Raw genomic sequence first — 7840 nt, 5'->3', positions numbered from 1 at the left:
ACAGGGTCCAGCCAAGTCCTGGGATACCTGGGAGAGGATCTGGGAAAAACTACTAAGACAAAGGGGTACTTTACTTTTGATATAGGTCTACCCAAAAGTCTATTGTTCAATTTGAAATGGTGAGTCTGAGACTTCCATTAGGGTCAGTTCTCAGGGGATATGGAAGAACTAGGGTCTCCAGATTTCAAGTTGACATGCCCCTCTATTCAGCCTTCCTCTTTTATGAATTTGTGTATGTTTCCTGCATCTTACCTGTGTTGTTTGTACCCCTTAGCCTTCCTCATGCTTTCCCCCATTCTCTAGGTCTCCATACCATGTATGTGTTTGTGGTCAGTTCATCAGAGTATATCTGTGTGTGCTTATGTCTATTTATGTGTATATGTATGTCATTTGTATATTTATATGTGTGATATCTATGTGTGACAAAGTAGAGAGAGAGCTGAGCCTGGAGTCAAAAAGATCTGAATTCAATTCTGGCTGGGTAAAGCACTCTTATTCTGTCTGCCTCAGTTTCCTTAACTATAAAATAAGAATAATCATGGTACCTACCTCCCAGGGTTATTGTGAGGATGAAAGGAAAGATTTGGGCTGGAACATAGTAGAAATTTAATGAATGTTTGTTTCCTTCTTTCTTTTGCCCAGCCTGTCATACAAGGAATCAGAGTGATATCTATTCTATCAATAGGCTGAACTGGACAACACAATCTCTATAGTTTCCATAGAGATCTGACTTTTTATGGCATTAAAAACACATGAGATGATGGTAAGACTTCTGTTTGACCTTAGAGAACTTGGGTTCAGATCCTACCTCTGCCCTTCCTAATTTTTTATGTGGGCTGGAGTGAGTTATTTAGCCTAGCCAAAGCTTGGTTTCCTAATCAGTAAGTTGGGAGATGGGATAAAACACCTAAGATTGTAAGGGGGAAAAGGGGTTTTGGGTCAAATATATTAAAGATTGATCACCAGGGGAAAAATCTCCAATTAAGGAATAACCTCAAGCCAAAATTGACTTTTATGGAACTTACAATTGAGAAGAGGAAGAAGAAATAAGGAAATAAGAATCTAACACAGTAGGTAATTTGCTCTGATTCCCTAGTTAATCCCGGTAGATCTAAACCCTCAGCTGAGGGAAATCCGGTGAAATCGGACCTTGATCCCAAAGCTGGAAAACTCAGAGGGTCAGGTTAATGCAGGTAGATCTAAGTAACCCAAGGCCAGAAACTCAGAGGGCCAGGGGGCCCCAAAGGCAAATGAAGCAAAAGCTTCAATCACAAAGTCCTTATTAAAAGAGAAGTTCCTTAAGAGAAGTTCAGGAAGATTCAGTCTTTACACTCACCAGGTGGAATTCCAAAGGAAGATTTAAGAACAGTCTCACCAAGGTCTCAGGGTCCCAGCCAGCATTCCTCCTTGAGCAGAGTTGTTTTCACTTTTGATGATTAGATTTAAGAATGGGCAAGGTAGATTTAATCTCATTATCACAAGATGATGGTAAGACTTCTGTTTGAACTTGGAGAACTTGGATTCAGATCCTATCTCTGCTGTTCCTAATTTCTTTGTGAGCTTGAGTGAGTTATTTAGCCTAGCCAAACCTTAGTTTCCTAATCAGTAAATAGGGAGATGGGATAGAAGACTAGAAAAGCTTTGAAATCTCTTCTAGCTCTAGACATGTTTCCATGTACCCTCCTATATTCCTAGTGGGGAAAGTAATCTTTTTCTCTTTTTTAAAGTATGGAACTCTTCCTTTCTCTCATTTTATTGATATAGCAGCCATGAGGGAAGTAAGACTGAAGGTATTCTTCCTGTTTTACAAAAAAGAAGCTAATTCCCAGCAAGCTGAAATGAAATCCCCAAGGTAAGGAGGAGTTAGCAGCTGAGTCATAGCTAAAATTTCTGGCTTCTTGACTTTATGTCCACTAAGCCATCATTCTGGGGTTTGGAGAGAGAAGATAAGAACCCAGAATCTCTCCCTGAACCACCATTCTTATACATTCCTGATCAAATCGATAATGGGGAATGTCACAATGGAAATATTTAAACCCAAATGAGTTAATGGTTTTAGGGCCACCTTTAAAGAGAGTGACTACTAACCAACTCTCCAAATATCTATATCTATATCTATATCTATATCTATATATCAATATCTATATATCAATATCTATATCTACACATAGATATAGGTTTTGTTTTTTTGTTTTATTGTTTTGAGGGGGGAAGCATCTGGGCTTGAGTATTTGCCCAGAGTCACACAGTAATAAGTTTCTGAGGTCAGATTTGAACCAAGGAAGATGAGTCTGCCTGACTGCAGGGCCAGCACTCTATCCAGATGTACGACCTGGCTGCCCTCTATGTTCTTACATGTGGCAGAATCATACTTGACAATTAGGAATGCCATATTAGAAATAAATAGAAGGCAATTTCTGTTTCCCTGGTCAGACAATATCTGAAGTATCGTGTCTGATTCTAGAAATAATTTGTGAGATTCTGTGAGCTTTGCAAGTACCTCTTGAGGAAATTTGCTAGATCTTGTTCAATTCAAGAGTTACTGAATTTATTTGAAGCTAAAACTGAGTAGACTTCATGAGAATTTAACATAAATTGGTACCCCTCTTTTTCTTTCTAGAAAGGAAAGTTTTGAAAATCCGTTACTGTGTCAGCCCAAACATTTGGGTGTACATGCATACCATGTAAAGAAGAAGCTGAAGGTCTTCTGGCTTCTAGGTATCTTGGAAGATGCTCACCTCTTGTTCCATGTGACTCCTGGCCTCTGACCCTGGCTAACAGGAAGACTTCACTGAGATCAAAGAAGTTTGCAATCTCTTGTTTAGGAAGCAATGGGGGTAGAATGGAAACATGAGGTAAGCAGGAAAACTCAGATTAGCTAGGCCATGTGATTATGTGTCTTTCCTCTTTCCAACATGTTTTTTAACTATCTAATAATTAATTATGAATTAATATTCCGTCTCTAGAAAATTTTAATCCTAATAGTATCAAGAAGTGCTACTCCCTCCCAGATGCCTTTGCATTTTGACCAAAGCTAGAAATCCTGCAGTTACAATCCTGGAATTTTCCCCTGCATTAACTAGATGAGATCTGATTCTTTGTTTAGAATTTATTGACCTTTTCTGTATAGAAGGCTCTCACCCATTTTTATTTGGACTCATTTGTTGTTGGCCATTATTTTATACCTGAATTTCTAAGAGACGAGGAAGAGAGAGGGTTGTATTTAGTCTGATTACCCAATTTCCTTCCCGATAATTTTCTGTCCCTTCATTACCTTTCTGCCTTTCTATTATAATGGACCTCTGTGCTACAAGAGGCACTGGGCAATTTTAATGCCCCACACATGCAAATACCTAATAAAGGAGCCAGATTTGCTTCTCAATTCTGGCCTACCTCATTTCACATTCTTTCTCCTGTTCTTCTCTCCCAGTTGGCGAGAAGTAAAAAAAGGGCCTTAGGGATATGGACTCTTTAATTTCATTTTTTCCCTTGACTCAAACATCATTTATGCGCCCTCAGAGTGTGTGTTTTCTCCTATATGGAAGTAGAAGACTACGGTTACGGGAAAAGGACAAGCCTCTACCTTAGAGAGTGGAGAGAGCTATATTTTGGAAATAAAGGTGATGTTAAAACAAAATGGCAGGTAGACAGTGCAGTGTTTTGAGCATTGGTGCTGGAATCAGGAAAATACGAGTTAATATTCAACCTTAGACACTAGCTGTCTAGTCTCTAACAAGTCCCCACATACCTCAGTTTCCTCATTTGTAAAACAAGTTAAGCAAGAAATGGAAAACCACTCCAGTATGTTTGGCCAAAAAAAAAAAAAATCCCAAAGGAGTCACAAAATTTTAAACATGACTCAAATGACAGAATAACAAAAACAAAAGATATCAATGAAAATATTTTTTAGAAAACAAAATGGAGGTGACAGAGAAAATGTCTATTCAATTTTTTTGTTCTATGAAAAGAGAATTAAATTATCTTTGTTTATTTGTAATGCAATCAATCAGCAACCTTTAATTTAATCAATCAAGGATTTAAATTACCCCTAATTAAAACTTGATAAGTCACTAAGTAAGAGAGTTTACAAGTCACTAATGAAAAAAAATTCAAATCCCCAAAGGCCATGAGCACTACATGCCTCCCTTTGGACAGTGCTAGGCAAATTGGGAGACTGTGATTCATTCCTGTGAAGTGGGAGAGAGACAGGAAGGAAAGTGGAAAAAAGGACTATAAAAGGGGAGCCAGAGGAGGAGATTGATGGATTCTTTCCTTGGCTCTTTGGGAGGACTCTCTCTCTCTCTCTCTCTCTCTCTCTCTCTCTCTCTCTCTCTCTCTCTCTCTCTCAGTTGGTGCTTTGGTGGGACACTCTTCAGAGTGAGCTTTGGTGAGATTCTTATTAGTCTTAGCCTAGTGTGCCCTGAAAGTTCTTGGAGGATTTTTCAGCATATTCTGGATTTTTGGATTTCTGTTTTCTAATTAGAATTTTGGATCTGGTGAGATTCACTTTTGGATTCATATTTGTTTTCTGGAGGCATTAGGATTAGGATTTAGGGTATTTGTAGCTAGGTAATTTTTTCTACCACTTTCTTGTATTTCTACCTTGCTGAAAATAAAAGCTGCTTACAGTCATTTTGACTCAAAAATTGTATTATTTTCATAAAAGGCAACCACAATAATTTTTAAAACATTTTTTAATATTTATTTTTAACATGTTTACATGCTTCATGCCCCTACTTTCCCCTTCAACCCCCACTATCCCCCCACCCATGGCCGACGCGCATTTCCACTGGTTGTAACGTGTCATCAATTAAGACCTGTTTCCAAATTGTTGATAGTTGGAATGGTGTGGTACTTTCAAGTCCACATCCCCAATCCTGTCCATCCCAACCCATGTGTTCAAGCAGTTGTTTATCTTCTATATTTCCTCTCCTGCAGTTCTTCCTCTGAATGTGGGTAGTCTTCTTTACCATAAATCCCTCAGAGCTGTCTTGTGTCATTGCATTGTTGCTGGTACAGAAGTCCATTACATTCGATTTTACCACAGTATATCAGTCTCTGTGTACAGTGTTCTTCTGGCTCTGCTCCTTTCGCTCTGCATCAGTTCTTGGAGGTCTTTCCAGTTCACATGGAACTCCTCCAGTTTATTATTCCTTTTTGCACAATAGTATTTCATCACCAGCATATACCATAATTTGTTCAGCCATTCCCCAATTGAAGGGCACACCCTCATTTTCCAGGTTTTTGCCACTACAAAAAGGGCAGCTATAAATATTTTCGTACAAGTCTGTTTATCTATGATCTCTTTGGGGTACAAACCCAACAATGGTATGGCTGGATCAAAGGGCAGGCATTCTTTTATAGCCCTTTGAGCATAGTTCCAAATTGCCAGCCAAAATGGTTGTATCAGTTCACAACTCCACCAGCAATGCATTAATGTCCCAATTTTGCCACATCTCCTCCAACATTCATCACTCTCCCCTTCTTTCATTTTAGCCAATCTGCTAGGTATGAGGTGATACCTCAGAGTTGCTTTGATTTACATTTCTCTAATTATTAGAGATTTAGAACACTTTCTCATGTGCTTATTGATACTTTTGATTTCTTTATCTGAAAATTGCCTATTCATGTCTCCTGCCCATTTTTCAATTGGGGAATGGCTTGATGTTTTATACAATTGATTAAACTCCTTGTATATTTGAGTAATTAGACCCCTGTCAGAGTTTTTTGTTATAAAGATTTTTTCCCAATTTGTTCTTTCCCTTGTGATTTTGACTACATTATTTTTGTTTGTACAAAAGCTTTTTAGCCTAATATAATCAAAACCATTTAATTTACATTTTGTAATTTTCTCTAACTCTTGCTTGGTTTTAAAATCTTTCCTTACCCAGAGATCTGACAGGTATACTATTTTGTGTTCACTTAACTTATTTATAGTTTGCCTCTTTATATTCAAGCCATTCACCCATTCTGAATTTATCTTGGTGTAGGGTGTGTGAGATGTTGATCTAAACCTAATCTCTCCCATATTGTTTTCCAAATTTCTCAACAGTTTTTGTCAAATAGTGGATTCATGTCCCAAAAGTTGGGCTCTTTGGGTTTATCATACACTGTCTTGCTGATCTCATTTACTCCAAGTCTATTCCACTGATCCTCCCTTCTATCTCTTAACCAGTACCATATTGTTTTGATGACTACTGCTTTATAGTATAGTTTAATATCTGGTACTGCTAGGCCCCCTTCCTTCACATTTTTTTTTCATTATTTCCCTTGATATTCTTGATCTTTTGTTATTCCAAATGAAATTTCTTATAGTTTTTCCTAATTCAGTAAAGAAGCTTTTTGGTAATTTGATAGGTATGGGGCTAAATAGGTAAATTAATTTGGGTAGAATGTTCATTTTTATTATGTTAGCTTGTCCTACCCATGAACAGTTAATGGCTTTCCAATTGTTGAGCTCCAGTTTTATTTGTTTGGAAAGTGTTTTGTAGTTTTCTTATAATTGCTGTGTTTGTTTTGGTAGATAGATTCCCAAGTATTTTATATTGTCTAGGGTGATTTTAAATGGTGTTTCTCTTTCTACCTCTTGCTGCTCTAATGTGTTGGAAATATATAGAAATGTTGATGATTTATGTGCATTTATTTTGTATCCTGCAACTTTGCTAAAGTTGTTGATTATTTCTACCTATTTCTTAGTTGATTCTCTAGGATTTTTTAAGTAGACCATCATATCATCTGCAAAGAGATCATGATAGTTTAGTCTCCTCATTGCCTATTTTGATACCTTCAATTTATTTTTCTTCTCTAATTGCAACTGCTAGTGTTTCTAGTACTATGTTGAATAATAGAGGTGATAATGGGCATCCTTGTTTCACTCCTGATCTTATTGGGAAGGCTTCTAATTTATCCCCATTGCATATAATGCTTGTGGATGGTTTTAGGTATATACTGTTTATTATTTTTAGGAAGGGTCCTTCTATTCCTATACTTTTCAGAGTTTTCAATAGGAATGGATGCTGTATTTTCTCAAAGGCTTTTTCAGCATCTATTGAGATAATCATGTGATTTTTGTTGGTTAGACTGTTGATATGGTCAATTATGTGGATGATTTTCCTAATGTTGAACCATCCTTGCATTCCTGGTATAAATCCCACCTGATCATGGTGGATGATCTTCTTAATTACTTGCTGGAGTCTCTTTGCTAATATTCTATTTAAGATTTTTGCATCTATGTTTATTAGGGAGATTGGTATATAGTTTTTTTCCTCTGTTTTTGATCTACCTGGCTTTGGAATCAGTACCATATTTGTGTCATAGAAGGAATTTGGTAGGACTCCTTCTTTGCTTATCATATCAAATAATTTGTATAGTATTGGGATTAGTTGCTCTTTGAATGTCTGATAGAATTCACTTGTGAATCCATCAGGTCCTGGTGATTTTTTCTTAGGGAGTTCTGTGATGGCTTGTTCAATTTCTATTTCTGATATGGGATTATTTAGGTATTCTATTTCTTCTGCTGTTAATCTAGGATTTATATTTTTGTAAATATTCATCCATATCTCCTAAATTGTTATATTTGTTGCAGTATAATTGGGCGAAATAATTCTTAATGATTGCCTTGATTTCCCCTTCATTGGAGGTGAGGTCTCCCTTTTCGTCTTTAATATTGTCAATTTCGTTTTCTTCTTTCCTTTTTCTTATTAGATTGACCATTACTTTGTCAATTTTATCTGTTTTTTTCAAAATACCAGCTTCTAGTCTTATTTATTAATTCAATAGTTCTTTTACTTTCAATTTTATTAATTTCTCCCTTAATTTTTAGTATTTCTAATTTAGTTTT

This window comes from Gracilinanus agilis, chromosome 2 (assembly GCF_016433145.1).
Source record: "Gracilinanus agilis isolate LMUSP501 chromosome 2, AgileGrace, whole genome shotgun sequence".
Classification (NCBI taxonomy): Eukaryota; Metazoa; Chordata; class Mammalia; order Didelphimorphia; family Didelphidae; genus Gracilinanus; species Gracilinanus agilis.
The sequence above is the reverse complement of the archived record's forward strand: the minus strand, read 5'-3'. Positions refer to the sequence as shown.